General features: G+C 36.3%; 1 protein-coding gene and 1 long non-coding RNA gene across 7 annotated transcripts in view; one reads left to right on the top strand and one right to left on the bottom strand.

Annotated features, from left to right (window-relative positions):
- The window catches only part of LOC123563948 (ubiquitin carboxyl-terminal hydrolase 42-like), a 46,482-nt gene extending 41,316 nt beyond the window's left edge, over window positions 1–5,166 (bottom strand). For 3 of the 6 annotated variants that reach the window (XR_008369805.1, XM_045357131.2, XM_045357133.2), the window contains exon 1: window positions 5,067–5,166. The gene's annotated coding sequence lies outside the window, so the exon portion shown is untranslated. Of the gene's footprint in view, window positions 1–4,870; window positions 5,017–5,066 lie in introns of those variants that run through there. The other 3 variants (XM_045357135.2, XM_045357134.2, XM_045357132.2) reach the window with 2 other exon arrangements.
- A 3,147-nt stretch (window positions 5,167–8,313) lies between these two features.
- LOC123524455 (uncharacterized) lies at window positions 8,314–14,825 on the top strand. Its single transcript, XR_008369803.1, has 4 exons — window positions 8,314–8,446; window positions 10,791–13,106; window positions 13,614–13,795; window positions 14,118–14,825. It is a non-coding gene; the product is annotated as an uncharacterized LOC123524455 (long non-coding RNA).
- The last annotated feature ends 524 nt before the right edge of the window (window positions 14,826–15,349 follow it).

The following is a 15,349-nucleotide window of genomic DNA, read 5'->3' as shown; positions in this document are numbered from 1 at the left end:
CATCTACATTAATTCGATAAATCTGCATAGTCTCTCAAAATCAGCTTGAGTTTGTGCTCAATGTAACCTTTCGCTTCCCGCTGCAGCCATTTTGGATTAGGTCATAAGCATGTTTGCTGGACTCGGAGGAATATGTTCTTGACCTGTGACCTTGACACTAGCGTTGCACTACATGTACTTACGTTTGATTGGAGGTAGGGTGAAAAATCCACTCGACTCTACCCGCACCGAACACATCCAGTCACAGAAGTTTGCTTAAGCATTATATGCTTAAACAAGAGATCACAGAGTGATCTTGGCGCCCACCAAGTGCCATTTTTGAGTGTTCCAAATTTCAAGACTTACTGACTAGCTCAAGGTCAAATTTCATTTCCGTACACAACACTGTGCATGTGGTCCAAATTCGAAAGCTGTAGCTCGAGAAATGTGAAAGTAGGTCACTAGATCAATCTTAAGGTCAAAGTTTAATTCGGTATACAAAACTATGCAAGTGGTCCGAATTTGAAGGCTTAGCTTGAGAAATGTGTAAGTAGGTCACTAGGTCAAAATCAAGGGTCAAATTTCACTTCAGAACACAAATCTATGCATGTGGTCCAAATCTGAAGCCTGTACCTTCAAAAATGTGAAAGTAGGTCACTAGGTCAATGTCAAGGTCAAAGTTTGTTTCGGTACACAATCCTATGCAAGTGGTCCAAATCTGAGGCCTGTAGCTACAGAAATGTGAAAGTAGGTCACTAGGTCAATCTTAAGGTCAAAGTTCAATTCGGTACACAAAAATATGCATGTGGTCCAAATTTGAAGGCTGTAGCTTGAGAAATGTGAAAGTAGGTCACTAGGTCAAAATCAATGTCAAATTTCATTTTGAAACACGGAACTATGCATATGGTCCAAATTTGATACCTGTACCTTCAAAAATCTGAAAGTAGGTCACTAGGTCAAAATCAAGGTCAAAGTTTTTTCAAGTGCACAAAACTATGCATGTGGTCCATGTAGTTTTATTTCAGAATACAGAACTATGCATGTGGTCCAAATTTGAAGCTTGTACCTTCAAAAATGTGAAAGTAGGTCACTAGGTCAATGTAAAGGTCAAAGTTTGTTTCGGTACATAAAACCATGCATGTGGTCCAAATTTGAAGGCTGTAGCTTGAGAAATGAGAAAGTAGGTCACTGGGTCAAAATCAAGGTCAAATTTAATTTCGGAACACAAAACTATGCATGTGGTCCAAATTTGAAGACTGTACCTTCAAAAATGTGAAAGTAGGTCACTAGGTCAAAATCAATGTCAAATTTCATTTTGAAACACGGAACTATGCATATGGTCCAAATTTGATACCTGTACCTTCAAAAATCTGAAAGTAGGTCACTAGGTCAAAATCAAGGTCAAAGTTTTTTCAAGTGCACAAAAACTATGCATGTGGTCCAAATTTGAAGGTTGTAGCTACAGAAATGTGAAAGTAGGTCTCTAGGTCAAAATCAAGGTCAACTCATGTCAAGGTTCATCTTGCCACTCAAAAATATACATGTGGTCCAAATTTGAATGTTGTAGTTATTGACAAAAGATCTTAAAAGCTTTTCCCTATATAAGTCTATATGAACCATGTGACCCACGGGGCAGAGCCATATTTGACCCTAGGGGGATAATTTGAAAAAACTTGGTAGAGAACCACTAGATGATGCTACATTACAAGTATCAAAGCCCTAGGCTTTGTGGTTTGGACAAGAAGATTTTCAAAGTTTTTCCCTATATAAGTCTATGTAAACCATATGACCCCCAGGGTGGGGCCATATTTGACCCTAGGGGTATAATTTGAACGATCTTAGTTGAAGACCACTAGATGATGTCACATACAAATATCAAAGCCCTAGGCCCTGTGGTTTTGGACAAGAGGTTTTTCAAAGTTTTTCCTTATATAAGTCTATATAAACCATGTGACCCCCAGGGCGGGGCCATATTTGACCCCAGAGAAATAATTTGAATATCTTGGTAGAGGACCACTAGATAATGCTTCATACCAAATATCAAAGCCCTAGGCTCTGGGGTTTTGGACAAGAAGGTTTTCAAAGTTTTTCCTTATATAAATCTATGTAAATTATAGAAATAAACAAAGGGCCATAACTCACTCATAAATTGTTGAACCAGTCTGATTTTCAGGGGGACACAACTAGGGTACCAATACATCATTCTGACAAAGTTTGGTCAAAATCCCCCCAGTAGTTTCTGAGGAGATGCGATAACGAGAAATTGTTAACGGACGGACGGACGGAATGACGGACGGACGGACCACGGACGCAGAGTGATTTTAATAGCCCACCATCTGATGATGGTGGGCTAACAAAATACCCAAATAATATGGATTTTGAAAATTTGATAAAAGAAAGATAATTTTCTATATTTGAAATAAATTTGTGCACTCTAAAATGAGAGCTAATTACTTTTTCAATGATTTTCATTGCTTAAGCTAATCTGAGTCTTTCGTTAGGAAGATATTTTGTCTTTCGAATGAGAGAGTGTTTAGATCGAGACAATGTCTCTCAATTCAGGAGAAGTGTCGGACCTAAAGGTAAAGGTAAGTCAAAGTACAGTTAGTCAAAATAATTCGACGTTCAGATTGTTTTATAATTGGGACGGGCTATCTAAATGTCAAAACTTTGAAGAACTAAAATAATGGAAGTTAAATCACAGTACACAGTCATGTAAAGTTATTGGTTTTATATGGCGTGTAATCACATGGTCAACGTTGATCGTGTACAGTACATACAAAGGTTTAAATCACCAGAAAATTCATAATTTTGGATATTATCAGGGTTCGACACTAACGGTGTCCCGGGGGCCCGAGGATCCCAAATTTTGAGGAGGAACACCAACTTCTAAAAGCTGGGATTCCGGCTGGATACCTATTTTTTTTTGTCAATGATATCCAAAAAGTAAAAGATAAATACCTGTTTGAAAAATATTTTAACCCTTTCCCACATCGATACGTTTATCACCATAACTATCGATTACCAAACAGAAACGTATTGACCCGTGTCTACCGGTTACCCGATAGAAACGTATAATACCGATTAACGGCCATTTGAACAGAATCGTTTTATCCCGTGTCTCATAATCAATCGCTTTATTTTCGTTCTTTTTCTAAAGAAACAAAGTCCGGATGTTTACTAACTCAAAATATGGGATTTCGTCATCATTACTTACGTACAAGATCATGTGGTTACTATTTAAATATATCGAGTACTTTGCAAAGAAAGACACCGGGGTTTTTTCCCACATGTGCACGACGCTAGGTCATGGAAAATTACTGAAAACTGCTTGCAACTGGCCGGTTCGCGGGACTTTCCTCGTTCTAAAAATAACAACCATTTAACATCTTAGTATTTTTAAATGTGTTAGGTCGTGAAGGTCACGCGTGATACATGCAGATTTTCCCTGAACAACAATTTGTGTTTACGATGGCTTGGAATTTATGGCCTTACATAACGGGAAGTGTTAATCAAAACAGAAGGACTGTGGCTTCCAAATATTTTATGACACCCCAAGAGTTAATTGCAGCGGAAGTCACCCGTGATGTACCGACGTTTGATCATCAAAATATTACGTAATATTATCTAAAAATATTTAAATTTTTAGCACAAGAATACTGTCTCGATCTCAGCGATCTTTCTGCACTTTCAGAAATTTTACGGTCCATTTTTTTTGTAGTGTAGTGTTATTCAGTTTGATGGTTGTTTTTTTTTTATATAAATACTTACCGAGTCCGATTCGGAAGATAAGTCTGTTAACTATATAAATCAAGCTTTCAAACATCAAAATGAAACTGTATTTGAATTTCAATGTGAAAGTAATCCAAAACAGAATTTTATGCCTTAAAATATAATTCTGTTACTTTAACACTTTATATCTTCAAACCTCAAAGAGAAACTACAATAAATTTTGTATCATCGGAAATATAAATGCCAGGTAATATTAAGATTTTATATTTTAAAATATATGAAGAGATATTATAATTTTTAGTGGTTGTCACAATAGACTTGACAATGATTATGATTGACAATGGCCGCCCAGTGATAGTCAGAAATCGACGGTTGGGTGAAAGATGTAGATGTAGATTATATCTATAAGATACAAGTGTCTCCAAAGTTGAGAAGATACAAGTGTCTCCAAAATCGAGACCTTGTCTTGAAATTGGCAAACATTTAAATTGGTATCAGTTTGGATACATTCTTCTGTAGTAGTTAAGGTGTCAGCCACTCAGTACAGAGGTTGCGGGTTCGAATCCCACTGGGGTACGACCGTAACTTCTCATAAGACATCTGTTGTGATTGTTTTTATATATCATATTATGAGGGATCCCAAAGCCTGAGGAGGACCCCCAGATTTAAAAAGTAGGGATTCCTTTAGGAACCTTGTTCAAATAAGTTCGTGTCTAACCCTGATAATTTGATAATTTTAACATAGATTAATGAGGAATTAAATTCCCTTTCAATACATGTAAGTTATATTTTAATTTATGTCCAATTCGTGAAATAATCGACATTTAAACCTATAGCTTGTAAACTGTCGACAGCGATGAAAATTTCATTGGAAATTGCTTCAACTATTTTGGTTGTTCGAGTGTTTGACGCGAGTGGGGATACTGCCCATATGAAAAAAAATATCTCAATATTTCCTAGGTCTGTGCTAGGATCGTGTCAAATTAGTTGGACTATCCGACCTGTTAAGCTGATTTTGGACCAATCAAATTTTCAAAATACAATTTCATCTTAACAAACAAATCGTCATACACAAATATTTGTACTTCTAGAAACAGAAGTTTGCTCTATTACAAAGCTAGATAGATAAATGTTATGCATACACATAGGAAAGACTTACAAAAATTCAAAACTGCCACACGTGACATCTTCTGTTTACAATCCAAAAATTCCTGGAAAATGCATGTCCAACAGGAACATTTGCAATATAATTATTTCGTACTTAAACAATGAAAATTGGTCTATCATACGAACATAAAAAATAGCAAAATAATGACCAGAATCGCTAAATAAATAGAAAATTTTGAGACACTCACGTAAGGCGCCCAACCACAGCAATGGAGATCAATATACGGGTACTTTTTCATTGTTGACGTCATATCCTGACATGCGTAGCAACAAGTAGACTGGAATACGGAGTTTTACGCAGAAAAAGTCAAAACTAAAATTAATTCTTGATATCTAGTCTAAAAAGTTAATAAGCGACAATCATTGCCATATGCGAGGTTACCAATTCTTACACTTGCTTGATATCGTTATTTCGTCATATTTAGATATAAGACTTTCAGATTTCCGTATAAGATTATATCTTTAATATATAAAAAATGGGATGTTATCTGTCATTTTGCCTGTCATTTTGTCTGTTTGTCTGTCTATCTTTGTCAATATAGTATTACATGACCAGGGAAGGGTATTCACCTTTATCATATTTTGAGCAATAAAATGGATTCAATCGCTAAGGTGACTATGTCCTAGACAAGCTGGTAAACTAAAGTATGGGGCCTCCGTGACCGAGTGGTTAAGGTCGCTGACTTCAAATCACTTGCCCCTCATCGATGTGGGTTCGAGCCTCACTCGGGGCGTTGAATTCTTCATGTGAGGAAGCCATCCAGCTAGCTTACGGAAGGTCGGTGGCTCTACTCAGGTGCCCGCTCGTGATGCAATAATGCACGGAGGGGCACCTGGGGACGTTAAACCCAACAAAATAAATAAATAAAATAAATAAACTAAAGTTTATGTCCGTTGCTGAATGCCCTTTTTTTGAATTGAGAAGTTGGTGTCAGAGACCTATCATATTTCGTCTGGTTACTTAGCTAAAACAAAAAATAAAAAAATGTTATTTTCTATTCTACTTTTAACTATATCTAACTAGTACTTCAAAAACTAAAAGGATGCAATATTGTATTTTAAAAACTTTTAACAAGTAGCACATTAATTTTCAAGTTTTACTGGTAGACATTTAAATGAATTACAAATTAAGTGAAATTTAGAGAATTTAATTTTCAGGATCTTTTTTCTATGTGGCTGATTCTTAATAGTCTAAGCTTGCAAAAATAGAAGAACTTTTAATTTGTCTTATCTAAACTTTTGTTTACACTTACCTAGAACGTTTTCACCACAATTACAACTATATTGTCCAAAAGGTAGTGTGTGTGTTCGGGTGAAAAAATCGGGGCGCGAAAGTATGTGACATTTGATGTTAATGGTATAAGAACTATCTGTCAACACAATGTTTTGGTACTTTTTTCAATAAATGTTGATGTATTTATGTGTTTTGTGAGGATTTTACATTCGAAACATACGATATTCTGGAAGAATCATACATTTCATTTTTACCGAGGTGCAGACGACAGTCATGTTCTAAAAATAGTAACGGGCTGGTTTTTCCAACAATTATTTATGTGATTTCATTACCTAACAAAACTTTTCTTTGAATAATCAAAAATTCATTTCAGCGTATGACTGAGAGATTTTTTTTTCTTCAAACTGGTAAAAATGGGACCTAATTGGCATTGAGAATGGTCCGTTATTGTTTTCGGCCCCGTGAGACAGGTGGAAAAAGCCCTGCTTGTCTAATCCCTTATCGAAACAAACAACTAATCATTTTATCAAAATTCACCTGTGTAAAACAACTCTTTACTCCACACGGTGACGATTTGTTTTACCGTGTAAACATTTTTGGCAGTCCTCGGTAATTATCAACGCAATCATAGTAGGAGAGATCACCGTGACGTCATACATTAACATCTGTTTATCTGGTGGTGGGCAAAACAAATGTGCCGCAAAAAAAGACTAAAAAAATATGTTTTTGAAAAGCGGGAAAATTATGATTTTGGTTGGGAGACGGGGGTCAAGGTGAAAAAAAATGGGATTTTGACCCTCCCGCGCGGGAGATCACAAGTATGTTACTAATTTTAAACTTATGGATTCCGTCAGAACATTTTACCGACTGAAATAAGTGCTTGCCAGTGTTTTCGTATACTTTATCGCAATATCTTTTCACGTGGGCTTTTGCAGCAGTAAGACTTGGTGTAAATAACTTATGTTTGTAGCTCAGTGGTTTTGCATGCTGGCTTTCCAATCCTGAGGTCTGGGGTTCGATCCCCGACAGATGCCGCCGGAATTTTCAGAAACGCTTTTCAGTGTTTCCCATCCAACTAGAGGTGTACTGGTCAGAAACCCAGGCAATCCTTGCGTGTATCGGTGCTATACACTGGGCACGTTAAAGAACTAAGGGGTCTTTTCAAAAAGAGCTAGGGTCTGGTACCCGGATTCCCTTGTATCTGTCTCTTCTACTAGTCTGCACCTGTCAGACACTTGTATATATGCACGTAGAGTGCACTTGTAAATAATAGCACTTAGTGAGCACAGTTCATATAAAGAAAAATACCTCTCCGGAGGGTGTGCCTATCCAAGAGGCGGAAATTACCTGTACAATAAAATACAGTGGTACAAGAGCTTGAACAAGTCAAATGGTTTATCGCGGCCAGAAATTTGTAGAAACCGGACAGAAGTTGCGAAATTGTCATTTGTGCAGGAAAGAAGCGTTTACCATAATGTCCAGTACTGGACAGGTATAGTGACCATGCACGGACACAGCCAATTTTCTCAGAGGGGATCCGATCCCCTGCCCCCTCCTCCCCCCTCCTCCCCCCTGGAAATTTTGAAATTTATCACTTCATTTTTTGCATTCTGGGACAGTTTTATTGACTAACCTGTTAAATTTGGGAAAATGATAAAATCAAGCTTTTTTGAAGGTAAAATTCTTAGTTTCTTTTAGATAAATAATATGAATAATGTCGGGATGTCGGGGTCGTATGTAGCAGCAGCCGCATATACTTCACATGCAGTCCTAATGTTGCCTTTTTCGAAAAACATTTTCTTTCCTTCTTGTCTTCTTTCCTTTTTTTAAAGATTTTCCAGAGGGGGTCCGGACCCCCGGTCCCCCCTTCTGGATCCGCGCATGGTGACATATCATGCTTTCTGTTTATGCAGGTAAACTTGTGTTTGGTTAAATTTCAACACAGCACAATTGTCTGAACAGTGTACAAACTCATTACTGTTTTTTTCAGGCAAGGGTGGAAAAAAAGTGGTAGAAAATGAAAGCAGTAACAGTTTTATTAAAAAAATAAACAATGAGACAAACATTTCCAACATCTTTGGACGGTTCAAAAATCCCATGTTATACATACGATAAAGCCCGAAACGCGTGAAAATGTTCCGAATGTAAATCGGGTGAAGTACGCGCTTTATGTATAAAATTAGATTGTGCGTCTAGATTGATTAAACTGGGCGACTCTACTTACTTATTACTTGAGGATGAAAAAAAAACGTGTTTTTAAATGTTGCTCTTAAACAAGGGTGGCGGTTGAACTACTAAAAGTACAACAACAGTTAATTCACAACAAATCGTACGGTATGTTTTATAATCAGTAGAAGCTAGTCGTATTTACGCTTATGAGACCTGTTTCACCCATAAGTAAAGAATTCACAGGTCCATCATGAAATATTTTCCCCAGCGCGTATATACTTGTCCTATTCAAAATGATCGCGGCCGCGATCAATTAGTGATAAAACGAGATTTTCCCCCATGTGTTCCTTTATTTGTTTGTGTTTTTCTCGTGTGATTGCTTTGTATGTGTGTGTGTGAATTGGAAGTGTGCACATCCGCGTGCTGTGTGTTTCGTTTTGGGGAGGCTGCGTTTTTAGAACTGGCATTCCGTTTGATATTTATCCTTGTTTTTATATGGTTGTCTATACAATTCAGGAATCCAGTACATGGTTGGAAGTTTAATTTGTTGTTCATCTACACAAACTTTCAAATTAGAAATTTCAGTGATGTGATCAGTGACCAATTGTTGTTCAACAGAAGGACTCAATGTATATGCTTTAGTACTATTTTGTTCGCTTTGTAAAACATTAATAGAATGTAAACGTCAAATGATGATAATATTGTTGTCCGCCTTGTCTGCTGGAACTAAAACATACTTAGAATGAATTTCTTGGATTTCGTTTTGAAATGTCTTAAAGTAAACTTGGGTTTCATTTCTGATTGGTCTAAAGTCGTAAGTAGTATTAAACAAGTGTTTTCGCAACAATTCGTTGTTCCTTTTCATGTGAACCTTACCTTACGATTTAATTTACATTTCCCTCGATTCGAATCCTGTGGTCAACTAAAGCTGAAGCTTTTGTTACAAAGTCAGGTAGGTTCCAAAAACAAAAAGTGTGTAGCGGGTTTATAGCTAGGTATTTTACTCCAGTGTTTTGTGAAAAACACAATTTTTAGAAAAAAAACTCACCTTTTCTTGTACTGCCGACATCTTTGTTGTTAAGGTAACATTCAGTGCGACCCTCCCCCCCCCCCCACCCATCATTTGCTTTTTTGCAGTTGTAGGCCTAGTTTGATTACCAACGATTGTGTAGTATAGTAAGAATCCGGAAATGTTTTTGCACATGCGCGTCCTATTTGCTACTATTCTAGGGTGTACTGCTGGTGGTGAATAACTCATATGGCGGGCCCATAGAAAAATCTCAACGGTCCGTGTGTTCCAGATATCTTTTAATAGGAATTAATTATAATAAATTAACATAAAACACTAATAACAATGCATTTCCACAGCCCCGTTAACATTTTCTGAATTCCTTCGCCATTTTGAAACTAGAGGAAACGCGTTTATCCGCTAGTTGAACTATAGAAACTTCGCTCACACTTCCTTTCTTATGTTTTTAACAATTAAAAAGGTCGTAGGTAAGATCTAGCTATGGCTATTTAAAAACAAGGAAAAAAGTCCAACTCAAAGAACGCAGCCGCCCATACATGACTCCACAGGTTGAGCACATATTCACAATAACACAAGCGAATGCGAGAATAATATATCCCAGCCAGCAAGACTATATGGGGCCCATTTAGGCTACATCTAGGCCGATATACCATATGTGTCCCATATGGGACCAGTATTTAAGTATTTGCCCACATCGGACCCATATGGGATCCATATACAATGTCTCAGCGATGTGAGATACAATTGTATTGAATTTAATCTTATCAGCAATGTCACTAGTATAAAATCGTTCTTGTACGTTTTGTTTGAATTTTAATACATTTCTTTGGTCTAAAAGTACGTTTCCCGGAAGTGCCCCATATGAGTCCAATATTTGCTGTCGTGACTCTTCGGACAGTGTATGTACACGTATCTATCAATTTTAGCTCACCTGAGCACAACGTGCCCAGTGTGAGATATTGTGATCGCTCTCCGTCCAGCGACCATTCGTCCGTCCACACTTTCCTTTAAACAACATCTCCTCCTAAATCACCAGGCCAGTTTTGATGAAACTTAACAGGGATGTTCCTTGGATGGTCTTCTTTAAAAATTGTTCAAAGAATCGAGTTCCATACTGAATTCTGTTTGAAGATAACAACAGAGTTTTACATATTTTGTTATCTTAAAAGAAACATGATGCATAAAATGTTTTTATAATAGCACCAAGGTATAATTTAGTCTTTCACCTTCATTTTGGTATGCTACACATCATGTTTTTTCTTCTTAAATGTGGAGAAAAATCATGTGCATTAAGCAGGTCGCCTCTCCACCCCTTAGAGTGTCCTTAAAAGGTATTATTTTATACTTTCATGGCATTTTAATAGTTTTTTTTCTTGTTCAATAGAAATCTTTCTTTTGCAAAAATTTCAAGACATTTTGTAAACAGTCATAGTTTTATCAACATATACTCGCCCTGACATTACTTTTTCTTCTTTACAGAGTGCCCTGACAAAGAAGCTGTGACAGTGTTGTCGATATGAGACATATCGGGAGAACAAAACAGAGTCCATCGTGATTCCGAAACAACTACATTTGCAGCTACCAATGTGTGCAGAACCTGTTGACAATATCAATAAAAATATGACCCAGAAAATCCAGAATGGCTCTAAACATTCCATATTGTATACGGTATGGGGTCCAGAAAGGCCCCGCATGAGGGTATAAGATCTGGGACCCAATAAGAGACCACATGGGACCCACTTAAATCCCGGTTGCAAATACCATCTGGACCATTATAGTTTTCCCATCTTGGGCCATGATAGAAAATAGTATTGGGCCAATTTGGGCCCAATATGAGATGCTGTCTGGGATATAACATTCAGATATAAACATACTGTTATGTATATGTCATTCCTCTTTAAACTTTACTTTATTGATAACTCATTGTTTATTGGCCTAGTTTCGAGACATGTTGTCAAATAGTTGTTTATATTCTATGGTGTTCCAGAATGTTCTACCACAATACTGACATAGTTTTGAGACATGTCAATAAATTGTTTATATTCTATGGTGTTCCAGAATGTTCTAACACAATTCTGATAAACAGGGTGTTACAATTATTATTAAAGTCCGGATTGTTCTTGGTTTTTCCAGAATATTCCTTTTATTCTTGGTGATACTTGAAAGCTCTGGAACCTTCCGTGATACTTTAAATAGCAAGCTATCTGGGGACAGGATAAAAGCTAAAAGTAAGAACTTATTGAAACACTTTCCTGTATTTCTTAATAACAAAATATTATCATTTATATCTAACATGTGAAGGATTTACGTTAAAATTGTGGATTTAAAAATTCATCTTTAAAGAGAGGATCTATATTCTTTGGACATACTAAATTCAGTTTGTATTTTTGAACAATTTGTTTGGGTTTAAATTTGACCAGGACAGCATTTGGACTATTTTTGCATATTAGATTGGATTTTATGGCTATTTAACATTTTTAAGGTATTTTAGTTGTTACCTTTATGAATAAAATTTTGTTATTGTTAATAGGTGCTAGTTTGTTTTTCTGTTACCTTTGATATTTTAAGTAACAAACAATTGTTACCTTTTGACGTAACAATACAAAAAGAAGAAACGGTCAATCAACTTGTGAACAAGTCAGCTTTGGAAAGATCAGTGGCAAAAACAGCACTGGAGAGTTTAATCTAGTAAACTAGTTTACCACCCAAATTAATTTAAAAAAAAAAAACAACCAAATCGTATTACTTACAGCAACTGAACTATAAATATAGCAATAATAAGATGTAAAAGGAATTGAGCACTAGCTGTGCTTACACGGCCTCGAAAATACAAACTATTTTGACACTGTACTACAAGCACGTAGAAAATTTCCTGCGCATCAAGCCAAAAAGGTTGTTAGTAGATATGAAATAATGTCAGTAGGTACTGATGGTTGGTGATGCGAGTGCAATCACATTTGTCTTGGTTGAACGCCATGTATCAGCCCCTCTCTATTCATAGAGGCTGTCTAGATCCTTCTGTAAGTGCTCTACATCCTGCTTGTTGTTGATAACTCTCTACATCAGATAATCATCAGCAAGTGACGCGTAGTGTAGGCCGTAATGTAGACCAGGAATAAAAGAGGACCTAGGATTATACACAGGGGAAAACCTGGCGTGACCAGTGACTATGTAGGCTAATGACACGTGCCTGTAAAGAATAACTTGTAGGAGCAGCTCTGGATTCATGAAAAGGTCTTCCATTGGATGCCATGGTGATGTTATTTCATGGTCAAACATTAGTGCGTAACTCCTTCCCAGAATAACAATTTCAAAATGTTAATACTGTCCATTTCATGCTTTTCAGTGGTGTATTGAAATGTAATGGTGTATCATGTTTGACTGTTCCTCATTTCATAATTTGTACTTTTATGGAACTACACATGAACGTTAAAGAATATGAAATATAAACTATCGGAAATTCTTTCCAAAATACGCACAAATAAAGATAAAAAATATATAAATACCCCCACCCCCACCACTACCACACACACGCACGCACGCACGCACGCACGCACACACACACACACACACGAATAACAAAAACGTAAAGATACATGCTTCATCGTATCAAAACGTACAGAATTTTAAACATATGTAATAGTTATAGTATGTGTGAGAGTGTGTTACCAGAATATATCAGAGCTAGGGGTACATCGAGGGTATTTTTCTCTGCACATATCCACTGTCTTGTAAGCTGTACGGCCGTAAATGTTTAGACACTTCCAAGATGGCGGACGCTGAAAGTCAACACAGGTAGGTGTTCCAGTTTTTCATTGATAACATGTTTTCTTCAACACTTTTAACGGCCACACTTATAGCAAATGATAGCGGAATAACATGTTCCTCCTCGACATTATCTAAAAGTTTGTTGATTTCATTGTTTCTCGAATTATATTGACGCAAAATGTGCCAATTTGATGAAATTAAAATCGAATCGAGGAACGCACATTATTTTCGGTCGTATCTTATTCAATAATCATATCTGTTTGAATATTTCTGTGGTATTTTGAAGCTTTTTACCGGTTCTTTACGATGGTAATGCTTGATTTTAAGAAACATATATGGAAATATCAAAATTTTTTACGATTTTTAAATTGTCAATACAGCGGCGTAGACTATACCAACATATTCACGCTGAGCGGTGAAGACACGGTTTTTTGTGAACGGTTTATACATAGAATTAAGCGAAAAAACTGAACGGTGTAGATACAAGTTTTGAATGGTGTACATACTGATATCAATATATTGTTTTCTATTCAGGCTTATTGCATTCACGTGTTATTACTGTTGCTTCGAGGGCGACTTTGATATGGTTGTTGAACACTGCACAGAACTCCACTCCAATCAAATTCGTCTAAAGAAAACATGCCTGCCTGCACAACACAGCAGATTATAGATGACTGGGATGAGCCTTTAAGAGACGTATCAACCATTCGTTTAAGGTATATTTATTGATTTTGAATGCGTCTGTTCCTCTTTTTCACCCTATTAGGAAATTTCAAGTTATTGACTGTGTAATTTAATTTGTAAGTATGTACACCAATAGCAATAATCATTAATATTTTCTTCATAACTAAAAGTGTTACCATTATATCAGTAGGTATTGCTACTTCGTTTGTTTACAATCATCTTGAACCATACACCGCTCTGGATACGGTAACGATTACTCCATGTAAAAATCATTGAAAAATATAGGTTCTGTTTTTGTTTGTGTATCTTATTGACAAATGCAATCCTTTCATTACTAAAAATTTCATTTATTAGGGACCATTCGTTTGATCTAGAGGAGAGAAGGCGAGGAAAAAGAACCAGAAAATCTGGAAAAGTGTCTAAGCCAAATCAGCCAGCACGAAATCAGTTCCCAGTTCGGGAGTACCACAAGGCGTCAGAGGCAAAGATACTTCCCCATGTGCGTCGTGGGTTAAACCTGGAATCTTTTAACGACTCATAGAAACTAGACTCTTTGAAGGACTCATAGAAACACTACTCTTTTAATACCTCGTAGAAACTGGACTCTTTTAACGACTCATAATGTCAAAATGGTTACACTGTGGTATGAACTTGATAAGTTTATGTGCTACCATTTTCAACAGTTGCTTAAATATATTCATATTTACACTGTTGGCTAAGAACTGATTATTAATAATTGGAAAGTAAAAATGATATAACATATAATTGTGCAGTTTATCTTTTTATTAAATGTCTTATTTAGACTTCAATATTGCAAATCATAAATATAATTATAAAACAACAAAACAAGTATATAATCAAATAACATAAAAACATAGAACATGTATAATGATTAATCTCATAAAGGTAAATCTCTAAAGTTAAAAAATAACTTCTTTATTTCGGAATATTTCCAAATGATAGACATATGATTGTAATGCATATCACAATAAGCTTTGAATCACAATTGTGTTTATCACGTTTGAAAGAAGAGTGATCACCACTGTTATCCTCCTTTATGAAGCATGTCTTCATATGCCTCTTCACGGACTGTAAATGTGTAAAGCTTTTATGGCATTTGTCACATGTTAACATATCTGATCCGCGTTTTCTCATGTGACCTTCATACTGGTGTTTTTCTACAAATTTCTGATGACATTCTGCACATTCGTATTTGTGCGAACGTTCATGCCGGATCATGTGCTTTCCAAGCCCACTCCTGGTCTTGAACTCTCTCCTACAATCAGCATATAGCTTTGTCTGTGTTTCCTCATGAAACATGATTCAAGTGCATTGATTGTTAAACTAAAACAGGAAATCAAATAAAATTTAATGATAAGCAAAAGAAAAAGAACAAGGTGCAGTGCCGTTTGCAAAATCTACCTAATTCGTTTCGGGGAAATTTTAAAAATATCTCGGACATTTAAAAAAAAACAGCTTTCATTGAAATGGCAGCTCTAAATAGTTGAGGAACACCACCTGTTCCCCTCTGTGCATTATTTCAGAATTTCAGAAACGAATGGGCACCTAGGTAAAAGTACCGATCT

This window comes from Mercenaria mercenaria, chromosome 2 (genome assembly GCF_021730395.1).
Source record: "Mercenaria mercenaria strain notata chromosome 2, MADL_Memer_1, whole genome shotgun sequence".
In the NCBI taxonomy this organism is placed as follows: Eukaryota; Metazoa; Mollusca; class Bivalvia; order Venerida; family Veneridae; genus Mercenaria; species Mercenaria mercenaria.
Note: the sequence above shows the minus strand (reverse complement) of the source record. Positions and strands in the feature narration are given on the sequence as shown.